The sequence below is a fragment of the Rhodnius prolixus genome, unplaced genomic scaffold (assembly GCF_049639745.1).
Source record: "Rhodnius prolixus isolate KJV_2025 unplaced genomic scaffold, Rpr scaffold_14, whole genome shotgun sequence".
Lineage (NCBI taxonomy): Eukaryota > Metazoa > Arthropoda > Insecta > Hemiptera > Reduviidae > Rhodnius > Rhodnius prolixus.
The window spans coordinates 3143079-3165348 of record NW_027411594.1 but is presented as its reverse complement, the minus strand read 5'-3'; the positions used below and the strand labels follow the sequence as shown (position 1 = coordinate 3165348).

Genomic DNA, 22270 nt, shown 5'->3' with positions numbered 1-22270 from the left:
AATGTTTAAATAGTACCTTAAAATTACATTAAGTTTAATATATAGTCTAGGGGGATTACAGGTCGCGTAAAGCATACCAGCATGTGCTATGTTAATGTAACCCATTAAAGTAATTCGATTCTAACAAATTGGTCAATTTACTCCTGGATTCGATCCTCCAATAGCATCAGTTTAGCTGGTAACTATTAACAGCTGACACGGAAATTCACCACTGATACCAACCATCAACTTTGTAATAATTAACCAAAATATTGTTTAATTCAAATTATATTAAAATTATCTTTATTTTAAGGATATTATTTAATATGTAAACTTTTTTCATAATTAAGCTAATTTTTAGAATTCAGAGAATTTATTGAGCCCAAAATAGTAGTTTATATTGATTATCGCAGGTTTGGGAGGAAATTGTATTTGCCTCAGTAAGCCTGCTTAGTTAATGGTATGAGAGGGTGTACACTCCGTTTACGAGGGGTATTTTAGGCTCCAGGGAGTTTTTTAATCCAATCTGCCAGCTTTAAAATCCCTGGGATTCATCAAGAAAGCCGTGGTGATTATTACGGTTAGAGCTTAGAATAATGCCAAAGCAGGATGGGAGGTTAAAACGTGTTTATCAGGTGAAAATTTCGAATCAACATACTTCGTGATTTTGCAACAAAATTCTCTAAAGGGCTAAGAGAAAAAAAATAAATTATAGAGAAATAACGATGACCAGTCTATACGATACGATGACGTCATGAACTGTCCCGAGGGTCAGCGTGAGCGAATGAATGGTTAGAGAGTGGAAGTAAAAGAGAGAGACCCTAGGGTCTCTGGAGTCTAAAACATTTACTTCCCAATTAATGTTCAAATTACATTCCTCTCTATTTGCGTCCTCCACTACCACAGCCTCACTCTTCGAGATTATATACACATTGATATGGTTTTTTTTTTTATTACAAAAAAAAATTAATTAAAAAGCATTTATTGAATAGTTGGCAGTTGGCAGTACTGTGGAGTTTATCATGGTAAAGTTTTCGATTGAACAAGCAGCTACATTTTTTTATTTCCGGTTTTTTTTTTAAACACGTCGATCTCGTCGAAGTTATTTTTAGTCCAATATTTTTCATAAATAAAATTTTAACGATCGAACTCAATTATGGCATCCACCTGTTCAATGCAACTTTCGTGAAAGTGACAAATCTTTCAAAAAAATTAGGGGAAAATCATTTTTTTTAAATCTGGTGGGTTGCCAATCATACTTTTCCAATATAACAGCAAATCTCTCTTGGACAGAGAGTTAAAAGAAGGCTCTAGAAGAGAGTGGATTTGAATACGTAATGTTGAAGAAGATCCCCAAAGAAGGATGAGATTGCAAGGCGGACAAAAGCCAAAGATTGTCAGGAGTGGAGATAAATTGTAAAGAAGGGCAGAATTGCCGATGTACGTTCTACAAGAACTGAAGAACCCATTTGTAAGAGACTTGCATACGAGCATATATCCTGAAGGTAGATGGTTTATTGAGTGGAAAGTAGAGAGAAGAACAGTGAAGAACCTTAATGCAGTAAAGAGAATGCAATATTGTTCATTGTTACTACAAGATGTTTGGTGCATTTCCATTGGAGTGGGCTGCATCAGTAATGGGCTACTGAGGAAACATCATGTTCTATGTAGAATCATATTAGAGAGAGAGATTATGCCAATGCTGAAGTTTGTTCATATAAAGTTGGAAAGAATTGAGTTACATATTTCCTACTTAGTATGAACTAGACTAGGGATAGTAACTGACGGAGAAGGGCCGACTTTTTCAATTTATACGAGTATTACCTCGCAACTATAGCGGCCCTTTCAACATGGAGGGCGAGTAATTGCTAACATCACTAGTATATGAGCAGAGCTTTTGCTGTAGTGAACTTAAATTGCACTTTGCACTGATTTCTTGCTTCCACATACTGGCTACTTCACTCTTTGCAGCTGAACTACATCTCCCTTCCCTCAAATACGTCCTAGAATTACTCTATTTTATGGGCATAGGGGAAATTAAGAAATCTTTTCCTTTATTTAATTGAAGATAACTAGAATATTGTCTAATAATAACCTTGAGGAATTACCAACTATCTAGGTCAAAGGTGTCAAGCTCAATTAAACCACAGGCCACTTGGTTGCAACAGGCAAGATTCCACACGGGCCACAAAATGTTTACAAATTTTTCTTACTTTTCCAATATCTGGATGCCGAGACTGAAAAGAGATAATCTTCATTAAGGTAGATAGATGTTTATCCAGCTAATCTAGATCTGAATGCCGTTTATCTCATAGTTTAATAGTTGCTCACTCAAGGACGTACTCTAAAAATAACAAAAAAAAAAATTTAACTTAACTACAAACATTTTCCATTATTTCTCATCTAAATAGTAATATATTTTGGGGATTCCTGTTTTCGTCTTATAAAACCGAAACATTCTGAAATGCCAAATTCCAATATGTCTGGAATGGCAGACATACGGCTTCTAAACTACTCTGGAACTAAGTCAGCGCGTTTATACCAGCCCACAGGCACCCAGGAAAGGTTCTGGACCACCTGTAGTCTTCAGTAGTTAACGGAAACTGGGAATTGGATGTACGATATTGACGCGATCTCCTCTAAACGCTATTTCCTTCATAAAAACTTTTTCTATTTTCATTTCATTTCAGAACATCGTGGGCCACAAGAAATTACCTCGGGAGCTGCATGCGGCCCGCGGGTCGCCAGTTTGACACCCCTGATCTAGTTGGTTGAAGACAATTAATAAGTGAACCACATTAAAGGTCACACTTTGGAAAGAGCCTCTTTTTTTTTCGCAAATTTACAGCAAAATATAAAAACTAAAGTGTTCAGAAGCAAAATATAATTCAGCATACTTATTCCAGGATATTGGAAAACATTTAATAAGTTGGCTGAAGTACAATAGCGGCCTAGACTGCCCTACAAACATTGGAGGCCAAAGTCCAGCAAAATTTCTAGCTGGCATGGATGTCTAGGAAACTCCATAGCTAAATGAAGAAGGCTTTGGAGGCAGCAACCCACTCAGTAGCCGGTAGTATTGTCTCTGGTAAAAGGGCAGCTGAAATCCACCAGGAAAACTTGGGAAATTTAAGTTTTCCTATGCCATGAAGAATCACCCTGAGAACTAAGCTAAGTAATGCCTATTTTTTTTCAAGCGTGCTTTACGTCAATTGATGCCCTGGACGGAAGCGACTAGTCAACATAACTATTAATTGAAGAGCTTGGTACAAAAAGGAGTTATCAACATTTTTTTCAGAAAATGTGTTTAGTGGCGCCCCCTATTGTATGTTCAATTCTACATCTTTTGGTGCATAAACAAGTCTTTATGCAGACTCGTTTATTATTACTTATACTCTAACCTAGGTTAGATTTGGAGCAAAAATGAGTTTTCTACTGCAGATAACTTTCTTTTGCTCCAAACAGAAAAGATGACGCCATCAATCAAACAAAAATTTTTTATTAGGTTTATTTAATGTTTATATTAGGTAGATATTATTATTTTTCTTTTTGACAGGCATAATAATATATCTAACGTTCACTTCGACAAGACACAAAATGCCACTTAAAAGCTCAAAAACAAGAAATCTGTGGACTAAAGTACTTAATATGTACTCAAGTTTTACTGAAAATTATGATTTTGGTGCAAAAAAGAGTTAGCTGCAAAATAACTTTTGCTTATAGCAAGCCTAAAAAATGCCCTAGAAAGTTCAAATTGAGCCCCAAATGATCCCATCACAATATATTAACTAATCCTTACAGCAGACACAACATAAGGAATACATCTTAAAGCATATTTAGTTTTTTGTTTCTACTAAAATTTTTAAAAAACTGTAGATAACTCCTTTTGGCACCAAGCTCTTCAATTGTTCGTAGTCACCATTAAATATAATCCAAGATCTTGCCCGGAAGTCGAACCGAGTATAATATATCACAATACTTCCTAGCATTGCAAACCTAGCCTCAAATCACTCGACTTTCGTGGAGGAAAACAAGTGCTCATGAATAATATTGAAATTATCTTCTCTTTTTATAATAAATTCTAAATTTAAAAAAAATAAATAACGTAATCCAAAAAAGGGAAGGAAGTCTTAATATACAATAGATAGCTGGAGTTTATTTATTTATAAAGAAAATTTACCTTGCAAAATTGTTTTATACGGTGACAGTGTGTGGGGAAATTGAATTGAAGCTACCGCATTTATTGGACCGAGCAAAATCTCTAATAAATACTAAATCAGAAGTATATGTTTACAGCAAGTAAAGCTTTCAATAAAGTTGAGGCTCAAGGTGGGAAATTGAAAACTAGAATAAATATGAAGGTTACTGTGGGAAATTCCAGAGTGCTGCTAGAAAAAGGAAAATGCATTCTAAAGGGTTTAATACAATCACTAAGGGAATCCATAGAATATTGATTAATACTTTTTTTTTCCTTAGAATTTACGTAACTTATAAATATGTTGGGATAATATTGAGTGATATTTGAGCTCTTAAATATTTCTGAGCTCAGAACAGTTTACAAATTAAATTAACTAACATGGATTTAGATAACAGGATAGGGTGAGTTCTGCCCCCTCGCATAGCAACCAAAGCAGGATTGCAGCATCGCTAGGAGGAAATCCTTAATTAAAAAATCCATGGATTTCTCATCAGTCTTTTTTGGCTTATCATCTGCTATAATCTCTTTAGTTCTAAAGAGATCTTGTAGCAATGAGACTGAATGTTGAAATACCCACATAAAAAATGTTTGCACTAGGGTTTCACCCCATTCTCTGTGGGTAACTTGAGGAAATATTTTCTAAATCTATGTGCCTTATAATTAGTTACGAAGTAACGTTATATCGTAAGATCGGTATTTTTACTAGGCTTGGTTTTACTCAGGGCCGGATTTTCCTATAGGCTAACTAGGCTTCAGCCTAGGGCCTTAAGATCAAGAGGGGCCTACATTCAAATTGTTAGTAAAATTAAAATTACACTATTCTAAAAACAGTGAACACTAAAACACTGTTTTAATGATATATGAATGTAGTGATGTATTTTATTATCTCTCAAGTAATTTACAAACTTAAAAATGGGAGGTGAAAGGGCCTCATAAGTGGGAATAGTCTAGGGCCTCTTTTCATCTAAATCCGGCCCTGGTTTTGCTAAAGACTTGTGGTCAAATTGCCGGCGGAAGTGCTAGGGAATGTATATAGGCTGAAACTAGATAGAATGTACTTCAATGGTGCTTGCTCACCCTATGCTAGTAACTTCCCAGCTTAAAAGCTAAAACGTAAAACGGCCAAAAAAAAAATGAATTATCCTCCCCCCTCAAAAATGTGGGTACGTAAGAAGATAATCCGTCCATAAAATCACAGTAAAAACGACCAAAACCAAAATTTTTTTTGGGGGGGCCAGATAAAATACGAAATCATGACATGATGACGTTACATTTAGTGAAAAAGTCAACTGCGACTAAGATTTAAGAGATGAACATTTCTTTAAACGCAGAATCAGCTTGGAAATATCGCCAGAAACTTCTAGAATACAGAAACCCACTTTGGCTAAACCAATATTCTACGTATTTAGGATTTAACTTTATTATTTATTCCCAAATATTAATCAAGGCAATGTGGTCGCACTTAAGTGAAGCTTTACAGGAAGTTAACCTTCCACAGCATCTTTCAAGTTTATTGCAATTATTTACTCATTTTTTTTGGGGGGGGGATATGGATTAAATCAGTGGACGAGAAAAGTGCAATAAGTTATGTGAGGAAGTGGTACACCAAGTCGGCGGAAACACGCAATCACAGCGTTATTCTGATCTTTTATTCCCTTTTTTTCCCTAGATTCCATAAAGGAAAATTACGTTATAAAAAATCCACTTTTATAATGAATCCTGTGTTTTAGAAAGGAAATGAGAGGCAAAGAAAGATTATAATCAAATATGATTCCCAGCTAAATGAAAAGCTGAAATAATAAATCGAAAGGTGGTTGGAAACGGAAGCCGACTCTTAAGCAGATTATAAACATGCAAACGTTCCCTATTAGTCTGATTTAACTTGAGTACTATCCATCACTTCCGTTTTTATTCCTTTTTTTTTGTTGTTTTCTTCTACTTCCGCTTTTCTTTTGAAAAAATTTTAATTAGCAATAATTTTGCCAATTACAGGGAATTGCTTTTAACGACTTAAAATAATTACATTTTTTTGCTTTACACATCAAAAGAAGGTAACCAACAAAAAAAAAAATGATAATGTAATTATAATTAATTAAGGTTGAAATAAACGCCAGATCGGGTTAGTTGTTTGCAACTATAAAAGTTTAGTGTAGATTAATGACGTCCAAAGTACGTAAAGGATAGAAAATGAATTAATTTTATTTCTAATGCGATGGGACGGGTTTTGCGTCTGATTACAGCTGTGTAGGAATTGGGACAGAATTCACCGCCTCCTATATATTATAATGTAATGTCAGCGAAAGAATTTTTTATCATTTTGCACTATCAGGATGACATTTTTGCTTAGACCGTGACGCGTTGACATTTCATACTTACTCTTTAGCGAGGCTATTACACGTTGTCTGGTTAAGAATATGAACATGCTGTGTATTCCATTTAAAGGAACCGGCGAGAGTGAGTTCTATATAATACACAGAAAATGATTATATTTCAAAATTATAATATAATAACTAGAAAGAGAGAGAAAAATCAAATGCAAGAAAATTTTAACGCAAGTTACTTTATAGTACTTCGACTTAAATATGAATACTGTGCAACAATATTCGACAATATATCTTCCGACATTAAGTCACTGAAAATGGCCAGGAAGTTATTTGTTGTATAAGTGTTGTTGAAAGTTTCATCACAAAAGTTTATTGTGAAATCCATTTTCCTAGCAAACGGGAAAAAGAAAAAAGAAAATATTATCCCACAAATATCCTAGGCTAAGAAAAAAAAAAAGGTACAACAGAGAGAGTGGTATTGTGGAGTGGTGAAAGAATGAATGTCTTGCTGGACAAACAGGGTGAAGAGGAGGAGAAGTAGAAGAAAAGGAGGATCTTCTATTGTGTCCGTAGAGTCTCTGAACTTTAGAAGGACATTCTCTGTGTGTGATGGGCGGCAGCAGGGTTTTTACGAGAACTCGTAGAGTAACTTCCTGTACGTACCATATTGTCTAAATTATTCGGGCCAAGTGTGGTGGTGGGGAGGATTTCCGGTAAGAAACTAGATACAGGAAGGGTTTCGTAACACATTCAAATGTTTTTTTTGGGGGGGGGGAATTGCTGCAGAAGTGGTCATCATGAGGTGAGAAAAACATTTACTTTGACTGAGATTGGATTGCATGAGCGGTGTCAAGAATTTAACACACTTACTTTTGTGGAAAGTGATTGGGAAGTGATTTAAGTGAAATAACTCGCAACAGTTACACTTTACTGATCGATCCAGTGTAAAGTAATCACTTTCACAAGTTTCTGTTATCCCGATTTACGTAATTAAATTACCTTAAGACTTAGAATGTTTACTAAACACTTTAATGAGGATGGCTCGTCTAATTAATAACTAATTACGAAGTTAAGTACATGATAAATTTACACTTATCGTTAGAAGTACGTAGATTTCTGGTCAAAAGACTTGGAAGTTTGGACCAAGCTTCTTTGACTAATGTTCTTCTTATTACAAAGAACAAGTGTTGAGAACTTACAGCAAGTTATGAAGGTCTTACTTACTACGTATATTGTAAAGGAGAAATAAACATGACAACTACGACTCGTATCTAGGTAACTCGTCTTGAAGCTGACCCTACGGCTGTTCCAAAACTTTACTATATGAACGAAACTTTCACTTAGAAGTTTGATGTATGCAACTACTTGAAGTTTTAACGAACTCACACAGATCAAACTTTTACTAACGACTTAACTACTCGCAAGCAACGAGTATTGCCTTACACTTCACTGGTTTCCACGGCTGAGTTTAATTCGTTAAAAACAATCAGCCAAAGAAGTTTATATTTGATAAAGTAATGACCACCATTTTAAACAATGAAGCACCTTTTTCACGGAATACATCATATGTTGCCTCAAATAGGAAAACTGATAATTTGGGGCGACATAATATGGGAATCATATTCACATATCCTATATCCTCAATGAAATGTTTGATTAGATTAGATTTCTACAGGGAACAATTATTAGAATATTCTCGATTAATGCGAGTCAAGTGTTTGCAAGTGTTTGCTATCGAATAATTATTGAATTTTCTAGGATAGAATAGAATAGTAATTGATTATTCTGGGACAATTGTCTCCTAAGAATAAACACGTACAAATAGAGGCCTTAATAGTTTCGCCTATGATTAAAAGAAAATAAATAAATAAATATTTACAAAAAGTGAAAATAAAAATAACAGCAGAAATTAAGGAAATAAATTAAAACAATTAGAATTTCGGGGAGGAAGCTGAATAGAGAGGAGATAACTGAACAGACGGGATTTAAAGATAGAAAGGGTAGGAGCATGGCGGACAGATGATGGTAAGGAGTTCCAGAGAGAGGTAGCACGTATTAGGAAGGACTTGTCAAAGGATGAGGTACGGTGAGAGGGAATATAGAGATCAGATGAGCGAGATCTAGTGTTACGGGAATGGATGGAGGATTTAAACTTAAGGAGTTGAAAAATATAGGAAGGCCTTTGAGACTGGATGACTTGAAAAAGGAAAGTAGCCAAAAGATATTGGCGGCGATAGAAAGGAAAATAGCCAATTCAACTCATCGTAGCAGTGCGAAATGCGGAAGTCTCTCTGGGAATGCTGAAAATAAATCTTATGAAGCAGTTCATGAGAGGCGCTTGAGCTTAGCTTCAATATCACTAGAAAGACCGGTCATACACTAAACAACCATAGTCGAAATGGGGGGAATATAAGAGAGGAAACTAGGAGTTGCCGGGTCTTAATTGGAAAAAGGTGACGGGGAACTATTAAACTATATTCTTTTTTGCGCTAAAAACATCTTTCCCCAATCACATCCTTATTTAGAGGACTCTAAATTGCAGGGTATTGTTCATCTTTTTTTAGATGACTGATTCATAAATCTAAAAGGAAGAAAGATTATTTCATTCATAAAATCTAACTCAGTTTTATGAATGTAAATCCGGGATCCAATCAGGGATACAATCAATAAACATGCGTCCTACGAATGATAAAAAATCGAACTGCACTGCGGAACTAGCCACATTTCTCAGCAGATGAAAATGTTATTTAAGAGACCTAAAATTGACTTTTTCCAAATAAATAAAAATGACGTCCTTTAGTTAACAAGAAAAACTAGAAAAAAAAAGACTGATAAAAAAACATTTGGAGCGTTTTGGTTATAACTGGGAATTGTGGGAGAACACATTTTTGTTTTTGGAACCCCCCCAAAAGAAAAGAAAGAGTAGAATTTATCTGAGAAGATATTGTTCCTTAGAAATTGCAAGGATGTGTGCAATGCAAGATAAGAAGCAATAGTTGTAATTGGGAGAACTGGGAAGACGGGTTTTGTGTGGTTTACACAAACTCAACTCTACTCCCACTATCTCTTCCTGTTTGGGAACTAAACATTACTTAAAGGGTTTTTGTTCCTTGGGTGCCTACATCTCGAACCCTTCCCTGAATGTACTTGTGCATTATCAAACTAACAGGCACATACGGCTTAAACGATATTGAACCTGCAAGGTGGGTGAACGTTACCTAATAATTTCCTTTTCTTTAGCCCAAAGATTGGTGTAAAACATTTGCCTCTTGTAATTTCACTTTAAATTTTTACAAATTTACAAAAAAATTCCAGATTAATTGATAATTTTTTTTTTTAAATTTATTTTGTAATTTACAATCTGTATACAGTAAACAATAAGTAAATATGAAGAGTATGATGAACTGGTGCGAGAGGAGAGCAGGAGGAGAGAAGCTACCCAGCGGTAGCACTCTCTATAGGAGAGAGGAGAATGTGCGGAGAGAGGAGAGATAGGAGAGTAATTGCGTTTAGTTCTTCACACTGTAAGGAAGTCGTGGGGCCACTGGCGATTTAGTCGGCGTGGAGTATTAGGGATGTCAGAGGAAGCTACCCAGCGGTAGCACTCTCTATAGGAGAGAGGAGAATGTACGGAGAGAGGAGAGTGTGAGGAGGAGAGAGGAGAGATAGGTGAGTAATTGCGTTTAGTTCTTCACACTGTAAGGAAGTCGTGGGGCCACTGGCGATTCAGTCGGCGTGGAGTATTAGGGATGTCAGAGGAAGCGAGAGATTGTACAAGAGGATTACAGCTAGTCGAAAGAGTAGTATGGAATATTTCGTATTTAGTCTTAGCGAGTTAGTCTTTGAAGGGAATGTTGAAGTCGGTGTGAAGTGTGAGGTTAGTCACCGTAGAAAGGAGCGTCATCTATCTGTCGGAGGAGTTTTGACTGAAATGTTCTGTACTGCCCGTATGTTTGTAGGTTTGGCTGAACCCCACACAGCTCTAGTCCGTAAGTCCACATAGGTTTGAGAATAGTGTTGTATGTTAAACGTTTGAGTTCTAAGGGCAATTTGGAGCGTCGTGCAAGTAATCTGTAAAGAAGATTCGCACGTTTTGTCATTGCTTGTCTTTTAAGTCTAGTGTGTGGGTTTCACGTGAGTCGTTTGTCTATATAGAGCCCAAGGAAGGGCACCAGATCTGTACAAGGAAGAGGATTGCTGTTGAAGAGGACAGGTGGACAGGAGCCCCGCCGGAGAGTAAACGTGGCAAGCTGGCATTTCTGTGGGTTCATTAATTGATAATAGATTTAAAAAATAAAACTGTAGCAATTCTGTTCATAAAGTTTTCTTAAAAGTTGTTTGCAAAAGAAAAAGTAGAAGAAGCTACCAGAAGCAGTGGATTTTTTAACGAATAGAATCTTCAAAATGTACTAAGCATTCAAACCTGGGCAACGAATTCGGACGAAATCTAGCGCTGAATCAGCCGCATTAGCTCCTATAGTCCACTCCATCTCTTCTCTCGTTCAGGCCCAATGTCTTAACGTGTCTGAGAAAACTTTGCACATAAGTAGAAAACAGTTTCTGGCAAAGTCACTAGGTCTTTAATTGGGGGGGGGGGATTACTTTGTTTAGGATAGATAGATGAATAATCTTTATTATAAAAAAATAACTGCCAGTTTCAGTCATGATATATTTTTATTATGCCGAGCTTTCGACCTAGGGACTAGCTCATCTTCAGGGCTAATTTACAATATACTGTTTTACATCATTAGAGAGTTGGTTGTCTGCTCATTGACTGAGTATGTGTGTGGACTGAACTATGAACATCTTCAGTCACCAAAAATAATGAACAGTAAATAAATACATCCGTGAACAATACATTATAACCTTCATAACAATAGTATGGGGAAAGCTGAAGATGTGAAGGATGCAGAATGCAGGGAAAAAGGAAGGAAAAACTAGCAGCTAGTGTAGAAAGTTGGAGATGGATGTGTTTTATTCTTTTGTGTGAGTAGGGAATAGAAGGATCTGTAGGAGGTTATGTCGCGGCAGAATGGGTTAGGATGACAGTCTAGGATGGAAAGGAGTCTCAGCAGACTATTTTCCGATATAGGAGTGCTACGGGGATAATGGATGATAAGTCTTGTGGAGTGCGTCGAGGTGAGTCTGAGAAATTTTTCTGCAATTGACTGGAGTTCTCTTGATGTTACTACTACAGGTCAGGCTCCAGACAGAGCTGGCGGTAGATTAACTCATCCTGATGAGTATTTCGTAGAGCAGGAGTTTGTCCTCTAAAGTCATCCCCGAGTCTCGTGTGAGTAAAGAAAATATTAGTCCTTGTAGTCAGTTTGTGTTCTGTAGGGTCGCTATAGGAGTGAATCGATTTTAGTAAGTGGGGGAGAGTCTGTCGCAAGTCTGAGGAATTTTATTCTATGTCGTCCTGGAGTTTCTTGATGTTACTAGTACAAGTCAGGGCTCCAGGCGGAGCAGGCGTAGAGCAACATAGGCCTAATGACTACTTTGTAGAGGAGGAGTTTGTTAGTCACAGTCATTTTGGAGTCACGTGAGAGTAGAGGAAATAATAGTCTTTTAGTCCAGTTTGCCTGAGTTTACTTTGTCCTGAACGTATGCAGTGAAAGTCAGTTTGCTGGCCAAAGTTAAGCCTAGGTACTTGACGTGCTTAGACCACGGGATCAGAGAATTGTTCTGTCTAATTTGTCGGTTAAAAAAAGGTCTGCGTTTTGTAAAGAGTATGGCGTTAGTCTTGTCAGATTACTTAGTAAACTCGCGTACAATCCGATTCTATGAATGAATGTACTACGTATTCATAGTCAGAAGAAATGCGTATCTATGTAATAAGTCGGACTTGGATTGCGCCGCTTTCGCTACTACAAATTCTAGCCAAACAGTTCGGTGTGCTAACTTCTTGAAGGAATGGTGCATTTTCCCCCTCAGTTTTGCCACATCACAGTCAAAAGTAAAAGAGATAAGAGGAAGTCATGCGAGTATTACTGACAAGGTTGTTTTGTAGAATTAAGTAGACTTTAAAGACTTCCGGTGTACTAATCACCGTCACAATTAGTCTTTTCTTCCAAGCGTTCAGGAGAAATAAAATTCTAGCAGGGAACAATTACCCGAAGAAGTTGCCAAATCCTATAACCGAGAATTAAATCTCAAACTACAGATAAGTAGGAGATACCCCTTCCTGATGGTAGACTGTAAGTTAGAAGAGTAGTTGTTGACTAGACGGGTGGGAGCATCAGGTATAAAATAGCTGACAGACTACCGACAAAAACAATCCTCAAACTAACATTGTAAAAGAGTCTGCCAACAAGTACATTGTAAACTGTTCCTATGGGAGCTTCCACATCTGTTGTGTACACTAACACAGTATCTATATATGTGTCTCCCTGTAGCGAGAAAACTAGCAACTATTTCTACTATTTTTCTTCAGCGTCTGTTATAGTAGGTATCACGAAGAATTAAAGTCTTGAATGCTAACTTTTAGTCACAACTTGCACGCTAAGTATTTATCAAAATAGTTCCATAGAAGTTTTCGCACGAGTTTATTATACAGAGGAAACGGATACGTCCACTTCTTCCTCTTTATCCGTTTCCGCTTGTTTCCTTCCTGCTTTTTCCAACTCAACTGTAAAGACAAAGTTTTACTAGCTGAGCTTAAGCTCTCTAAATATTTGCAGTTAATTTGTTTAGACAAGATAAATTTCTCCGTATTTATTTAATCGTTTACTTTAAATAAATATCAGCACGAACTGTACCGTCACTCCTAGAAGTTTTCTAAAAGTTCAGCAGAGAAGCCCAGCAATCTTAGGCAAACTGTCAATGTACCCCAAAACAAAGTATATGTTGGCCTTATTTAATAACAACGAAGAAATAGTAACCTCTGGAGATTTTGCGGCAATCAGAGAATTTAGGTACATATATAACCACAACTTGTAAATGCAGAAATAGAAGGCGGATACAGGTGTTTGTAATTGAAGTATTTAAATTTAAAGAAGCTTTCAAGAAGTTAGTAAAGTATAAAATTGTTTTAAGGTCGATAATTGCCTACGGAAGTGAGATTTAAACCAAGAGCAGAAGGAGCTTTATGGGGAGCAGGAGGCTGAGATGAATGACCATCTTACAAAGAATCGGCTATTCTTTTTCGTTGAAAAAGTTAACTAGAAATAAGCGTAAAAATTAATTTAGACAATTGTCGGAGTTCATTTACTTTTTCGATATGAGAACATATAATAATGATATGTCCACGTTATGTACTAGAAAGGAAACGAATGTTTGACGACATATACATGTCCATTCAAGATGCATTCAAGATTAACACCGATAAAAGGAAAGAAAAAGTTCCATTTAGGCCCTTGAAAATTAATATCTGGAGAAGAACCTGTGATGGCATTTCCAGAATCCAGAATGTCTCCAATTCTGGATGGATTAGAGTATGGGTTAATGTAAAAACATATGTGCTCAAGAATAATTGTCCATTAGAGATGTATGTAGTTAGGGCAACTAATGAGAATGATGTTTGGTAGTTGAAGAGGATTTTGTTTTACAATTCAGAGGAGTGGTACTCGTAAATTAGAGAAACGATGGTAAAGATTGAAGGGTGACTTGTGCAAGATGGTACATGGGATTCAATCAGTGTATTCTAAGACGGAAACATAAGTGAAGTCGAATTCTGAACATCAAACTGAATAAACTACCTCTGATGTTGGATGAAGAGTTGTAATCGATCAGGAATTCACGCTAAGATCAGCGATACTATCCAGCACAGCGTATCTGACCACATTTTTAACTCTTTAGTTCCGCTAACCAACAGAAATGCATAAAAAAAGATAATAATTTCATATTAACTCGTCTAGGAAGATCTGGGATATGGCAGACAGATTATAGTAATGGTAATAAAGGAAGATTCTACAAAACTATGGCAGATCAGTTACCTAGATAACCATGGTTTAAGGGAACTATCACTAATAAATGGGTTGTTGCGACAATAAGCAGGCTGAGAGCGAACCACGCCGGTGTGTGGATCGTATCTACACAGGATCAACAAAAGGTCCTCTCTCCTCTTTGCGTAGATTGCAATGAGGAGGAGGATTTCAAACATATAATAATGATATGTCCACGTTATGTGGTAGAAAGGGAACGAATGTTTGACGACATTTACAGGTATTTAGATGCACCATTTCGCTACAAAGACATAATATTCTCCACCAACATCTGTGTGCTTAAATCTATATCAGAGCTAGCAATGAAATATGAATGTATTTAAAAGTTATAGAATGAATGGAAGAAAATGATTAGAGAAGGATTACGGTGATTTTAATTTCGGTTAAGCTATAAGGATGGCAGGAATATAGAGTACTGATCCATCCATTAGTAGTAAGTTTGTATGTAAATAGTTGTATATAGTAGAGGGATGAATGTGTGAAGCGAATGTATTTATAAGTAAGAATGGAGTGAGTGATATTCTAGTGATAAGTCCTAGACGATGATGGCTGTATGGCGGAAGCCAATGCCAAAAAAATCCCCCCCCCCCAAAAAAAAAAAAGTAAATAGGCTACTCATTACAATATTATGTTTAAGCTTAAGAGAACTTTGATTAATTATTTTGCGCGAAATTTTTGCAAAAATGTCACAGTCAAAAAACGTCGTAAGATCGATTCTTCTTAGATGGGCCAGACTTTCACAGTTATTTGCAATAAAATAAAGAGAGAATAATAAAGTAAATTGATTGCTTGAGAATATCAAAAGAATCAATCAAAGGATTCATGGAGAGTGTGTGAAAGCTTAAATTCATTGCTACTAGTTAATGGGTTTTTTGATCAATTTTGATTCGTTTGTTCAAATTCGCTGCTCAAGAGAATTGTGAGTCAAATGAATGAAGTAAAAGCAAATGTTTTTTTTTGAATAGAAAAGCAGGAAATGTTTCACATCTTTTTGGATACAGTGGTACTTGAAAAGAAATGAAGAAGCTGGAAAAGAGTAATGGAGGAATGTACATCAAGAATGGATAAATTATAAAGAAAAAATGGACAATTTGGCAAAGTAAAATTATAAACTTTAATTAAATCCTTTAGAAACAAGAATTTTCTGCGGTCAACCCTAAAATAAAGGTAAGCAAAGATGGAAAAACCTCGAAGCAATTCTACAGATAATGTTACTGGACAACACGCTATTAATAGTATCACCTGTCAATTTCTTTAGATACCCATAGATACGAGGGTCGTTTGAAAAGTCCGTGCAAAAATAAAAACTACTTAATTTTTTGGGGTAAACCTTTTTTATTTTTCAACATAGTCTCCTATTAGGCTTATACACTTCCTCCAACGCTGCTCTAGTTTGTTGATCCCTTCCGAATAATAGGATTTGTCCAAGTCTGAAAAATAGCCATTCGTTTCTGCAATCACCTCTTCGTTTGAATAAAAATTTTTTCCCTCCAGCCATTTCTTCATATTGGGGAACAAATAGTAGTCCGAGGGAGCCAAGTCTGGAGAATAGGGGGGATGTGAAACGAGTTGGAACCCTATTTCCATTAATTTTGCGACCACAACTGCTGAGGTGTGAGCTGGTGCGTTGTCGTGATGGAAAAGGACTTTTTTGTGGGCCAATCGTGGGCGTTTTTCTTGCAGCTCGGTTTTCAAACGGTCCAATAACGATGAATAATATGCACCTGTTATAGTTTTACCCTTTTCCAGATAGTCGATGAGGATTATTCCTTGCGAATCCCAAAAGACAGTCGCCATAATCTTTCCAGCCGAAGGAACGGTCTTAGCCTTTTTTGGCGTAGATTCCCCCTTGGTAACCCATTGTTTAGATTGTTCTTTGGTCTCAGGAGTCTAGTGATGTATCCATGTTTCATCCACAGTGACGAAACGACGCTTAAAGTCCTGCGGATTCTTCTGGAACAGCTGCAAACCGTCCTTGCAACACTTCACACGATTTCGTTTTTGGTCAAGCGTGAGCAATCGCGGCACCCATCTTGCGGATAGCTTTGTCATGTCCAAATGTTGATGCAAAATATTATGTACCCGTTTATTCGAGATGCCCACAGCACTAGCAATCTCACGCACCTTCACTCTTCTGTCATCCATCACCATATCATGGATTTTATCAATGATTTCTGGAGTAGTAACCTCAACAGGGCGTCCAGAACGTTCAGCGTCACTTGTGCCCATATGGCCATTCCGAAAATTTTGAAACCACTTATAAACTATTCTAATCGAAGGTGCAGAGTCACCATAATGTTTATCAAGCTTCTCTTTAGTCTCCTGAGGCGTTTTGCCTTTCATAAAGTAGTGTTTAATCAACACACGAAATTCTTTTTCGTCCATTTTTTGAAAATCACTCGACTTCCTCGATTCAAACGAATGCCAAACACAAAGAAATAGACCGATCTGGCTGAAACTTGGTGTGTGTTCTTCCAAGAGATGCTACTAACTAAACATAACCTCGATACGCGCCATTGGTGCTATCTCTCTGACTTTGCACGGACTTTTCAAACGACCCTCGTACTACAGATGAAAGATTTATGGTACCAGATTACCTCAAGAATTAAATATAGGAAAACTAAGTAACAGATGGTCCAAAAAATGTCTCAACAATATTTGAAGCTGTTTTAAAAAGAATCATAAACTGATTTAGTACACCGAATTGTTACTGTGGATGGGACATCCAATACTATACCTGAATCAGGACAATGAGTAAAAGCAGTAAATCATGATTTTCCTCGAAGTAATGAAATTTCAAATTTGGTAAAATAACTTAAAATCGTGGCCGACTTACGTCCGAACAATTACCTCCCAATGCAGAGCAATAGAAAGTGGAACGAAGGTTGTTCCAAGTTTAATGAAAGCTCAACTTTGTTTCTTCCGGCTTATTGAATTATTCAAAACAAGTTCACCAATTTCCTGCTCCCGCCCACAGTGATTGAGCTTCTATAAATGAACTCCAGTTTTTAGCTTTGAGCTTTAGTTTTCCCTCTAATTATACACAAAAAAGGGATATAAATAAAGTGACCCATCGAATGGTCTTTGAACAATTGATTTTTCTTTAAATCCAAATGGACACAATTTGAGGTAAATAAATTAGGTTTCAAATGTCCATAATTAATTCTATGAGTAAAAACAAAGCATTAATTAACGAACAAAACATACCTGTTTCGTACATTAAATTTATTATAAAAACAAATTAAAAATTGCAAAACTTTGCGGAAAATAAATTAAAAATTGCAAAACTTTGCGGAAAATAAATTAAAAATTGCAAAACTTTGCGGAAAATAAATTAAAAATTCACTTGTTTTAAATTATTTACTTAAAAATTATTATTTAATGATCTAATTACCGTTTGAAACTTTAATAAAGGATTTTATCATAAAGAAAATGTCTTAAAAAAGTTGGATCTTGGTAAAATTAAATTTAAACTATTTGAATATGGAAGTCATTCAACTTTTATTCAACTCTGAATAGTTTAGAAAGTTCAATTTTAGTGTGAATAATTAGTTTCTGAATAAGTAAAACGTTTGAGGGAAGGAATAACTCTATGGTAATGCTTAGAACTCGAGGAATCCTTAGACTTCCTTTTGTAGGAGCAAGGAAAAAAATCGTGTGAGTGTACACCCCAAATTTATCTTTAAAACATGGTGTTTAAGTTATTTTCAAGAAGTGAATTTAAAACTGTAAATATTCTTGTAAAATCCATGACTTCTAAAGGACTAGAACAAACATCGGAAGGGTCTGAAATGGAAAAGCCCGCAACAACCAAAAAAAAATTATTCAAAAAGTGTGTAGGAAAAGGTCCTCTCCTCTTTGCGTAGATTGCGATGAGGAGGAGGACAACAGAAGATCCTCTCCTCTTTGCGTAGATTGCGATGAGGAGGAGGACAACAGAAGATCCTCTCCTCTTTGCGTAGATTGCGATGAGGAGGAGGACAACAGAAGATCCTCTCCTCTTTGCGTAGATCGCGATGAGGAGGAGGACAACAGAAGATCCTCTCCTCTTTGCGTAGATTGCGATGAGGAGGAGGACAACAGAAGATCCTCTCCTCTTTGCGTAGATTGCGATGAGGAGGAGGACAACAGAAGATCCTCTCCTCTTTGCGTAGATTGCAATGAGGAGGAGGATTTCAAACATATAATAATGATATGTCCACGTTATGTGGTAGAAAAGAAACGAATGTTTGACGAGTTATACAGGTATTTAGATACGAAGACATAATATTATCCACCAACATCTATGTGCTTAAATCTATAGCAGAGCTAGCAAAGAAATATGTATGTATTAGTTATAGCCGATTAGAATGAATGCAAGAAAATGATTAGAGAAGGATTACGGTGATTTTAATTTCGGTTAAGCTATAAAGATGGCAGGAATATAGAGAACTGATCCATCCATTAGTTGTAAGTTTGTATGTAAATAGTTGTATATAGTAGAGGGATGAATGAGTGAAGCGAATGTATTTATAAGTAAGAATGGAGAGTGAGTGATGTTCTAGTGATAAGCACCTAGACGATGCTGGCTGTATGGCGAAAGCCAATGCCAAGAAAAAAGTCTAAAAATAAAAAAAATGTGTGTAGAAGAGTTGTAGCACGGTCTACTATTGTCATTCATTGATGGCCAACAACAGTGGTCCCGCGAGGATATCCAGTTTTTGAATTAAAGATAAGTACAGATTCATGGCAAATCCATCCTTTCCCTAATTCATTAGTAATCTTTAATAACGACCTGTAAACCTGTGAATGTAAAGCGGTAATTTTATATTCTACACATTTGTGCTCCAATCTTAAGAAGGGACTAAGTAATCCTAGAAAGTCATTCTGGGCAAAAAGGGAAAAAAAAAATTCAAACTCTGGGCAGGGACCAAATTTTAAATGATTTGGTAACGTCTTAGCAAACTTAATGAACTGAGAAAAGCGAATAAATTTACCCTGAGACCCAGGATATGTCGCCCCGCGAGAATGCGAACAACCTTGCTAGGGAAGAGCACTGCATTCACCTACATGAGGGAATCAGTGAAAGACTCCTTGAGGAGCAGCTCAATCAAGAGCAGCTGATAAACTCTGGAGCAATTTCCCGGAACCCAATCTAGGCAACTGTAACTGTAAACAGAACTAAGAGATTCCACAGGATGAGTAAAAATAAATTAGCTGTGCATGCTTTAATCGGCCATTGTCAAATCAATAGACACTTGAAAAAGTAGATGGAGCCTGGAACGCGACGACACGTGCTGATTCTCTGAAGGAGTGGATAATAATAACTATAATTAATTTCTTGAAGGACTGTGATGATGTTGTTTAGAGAAGATTTATATTCCAAGTGTGATAAACCAGGTGTTGATGAAGGGTTATAAGTTATAACTTATCGTGGTGGTTTTTATTTCTTATTGTGATTTCGTTTATGTCCTCTTATTAATAAATTAAATAATAATTTATTACAAAATTTTTAATTACTTTTAGAAATTTAGCAACATGCATTTCAGTCACTCAACTGCATTCTTACTCGTAAATAACCAACAATGAGAATTTCCTTACAATTATTTCATTTTCTTTTCCCTAACTTCTCTCATAGACAATACACAAGACTCGTGCAAAGCGTTGGTTCCACTCATAGTCGAACTAAGTGTAAGAGATATTATTTGCAGAGTGCAAAAGAGAAGAAGTGATGATTTACTTATTTTTTTTAAATTTTATCTTAAAACCATCTTCGCTTAAAATCATTAGAATGTCTACACAAATAAATAAATGGTCAACAAGAAAAGTTTTGGGCTTTCTTCTTAACGAGAAACGTGAAGAAAATTGAAGCCAGAATGATTAGAAAATAATGGTAAACAGATGTACTTTTTTTTTTTTTTAAAGTTCTTGGCATGATTAGTGGAAGGTTAAGCACAGAATTCAAGATGTAGTCCTTGTGAGCTGCGAACGATGTTGGCGATTTGCTTTACCTTGCTTCATTTTGTGCAACAAAAACTCATCAATTATGCTGAATGCTTAAAAATAAATGAAACACCGCTGTAAGCAGAACAGTCAGTTGTGGAAAAAAAAACCAGCATTATACGCAAACCAGATGAATTTACATTTATTGACTTCAGTTATTTTTCAAAAAAAAATGAGGAGAAAGCAGTAAAGTAAAACCTGCATCCAATGCTGCAGCATAAATTCTAAGTGTTACCGATGCCATTCCTTGTAAGTTCTTACGTTTGTCAACGAAGATTTTAGCCAATGACTGACGAGAATATCAATGAGGTTCACCAACTTAGCCTTACCAAACCCCTTAGATAGATAGATGATAGATAGATGGTAGATGGGACGGGACCTATACCCCAAGGCACCGCAGCCACAGAAGACTTATTGTGCCAGTCCCTTCTTAGTTCTAGTAGGCGAACCCTCCCCTCCTAAAGAGGTCAAGGACTTTCCCTACTAGTTGTCGAAAGTTTGCGCTATGAAACCTTTGGAACGTTGAGGCCGAAGGAGATAGTAGCGCAAAAACAACTACCAAACCCCTTAGAGTGGATGCTAAAAATATCTTATCACAAGTGAAGATGTAGTAAAAATAATTCTTTCAAAACCCTAAAAAATAACCACTGACACTTTGAGAGAGCAATTAATTTAATTCTTCTGTCTTATTCTTAACTCGTAGTACTATTCTGATGCTATGCAACAGAAAAGTGCAATAATTGTGGCTGTTAAGACAATCAAAAACCTTAATATAAGGCTACTTCCACAAAAAGGCCACAAATGTTTAAGATTATTCTCCTTCCAAATTATTTGACTAGATCCTATTAGGTAATGCACCTTACTAGTTCCATTGCACTCATAATGTGCTTGCAATTAATTATAATTAAAAAGAAATCAAATTCTTTAAAAACAATAAGAGGACGAATGAAGAACTTTCAATTTAAGTTGTGTAAAAATTCTTAAGTTTGCTGCAAACTTAGAATTTCAGAGAGAAATCATTGCAGAACGATTAATTATAGGGAACAACGGTTAACAAAAAAAATCATTAATTTCAGTAGAAAAAAAAGAAACAAACAACTTTACTTATTAAAACTGGTTAATTCCTTAAACCATCCCTTCCTTGGGTGATCGTTTGGTTTGTTTAATCGCTTATCTAGCGGACAGATGTGTACTATTCTACTCGGAAGCTATCCCAAATCAACCCTGGCAAAAAAATCAAGAAGGGGCAGATGAGCAATAGGAAACTGGGAAAGAAGCCACAAGATAGATACCGAAATTTGCTATTTGTGCATACACAGCATCTGTTCAGTTTAGAGGACAGCCCAGGTCAAATAGACGTTTAAAGACGGTGGTAATTATCGAAATTTTACATTATATATGGTTCTCCGGAGATACATGGCCGCATTAAATTGCGTACAATCCTAGATATAACCAAATTATTCAATATGGATCAAAAATAGGTTCTAAACAAGGGAATCATTGCTCCCAAAAAAAAATCATCTCAGTGTTGAAAGCAATGATGACATTAAGAAACTCTTGTAAAATGTGTGTAGAAAATGAAGCAGTACTGAAGCTTGTGTCTTACCTTGGAAGCTGCAGAGACCAGGATCTGCAAACAAAAAAATAAAAGAAATATATTAAAATCTCAAATTTTCGCTACTAAATTCATTTTTAATTGGCAAATAGGATCAAATTCACAACAATTGTTTTATATTTAATTGAATAGATGTAATTATTGATTACCAATTCACATTTCTCAACATGAAAACTTTATTAAAAGGAAAGTTTTTGAGAGAAAATTACTTATAGAAAAGGAATGTCGT

General features: G+C 36.1%; 1 protein-coding gene across 3 annotated transcripts in view; it reads right to left on the bottom strand.

Moving 5' to 3' along the window:
- LOC141451663 (potassium voltage-gated channel protein Shaw-like) overlaps window positions 1-22270 on the bottom strand; it is a 231910-nt gene that overhangs the window by 192399 nt on the left and 17241 nt on the right. For all 3 annotated transcript variants that reach the window (XM_074123155.1, XM_074123152.1, XM_074123153.1), the window contains one exon: window positions 22033-22056. The gene's annotated coding sequence lies outside the window, so the exon portion shown is untranslated. The remainder of the gene's footprint in view (window positions 1-22032; window positions 22057-22270) is intronic.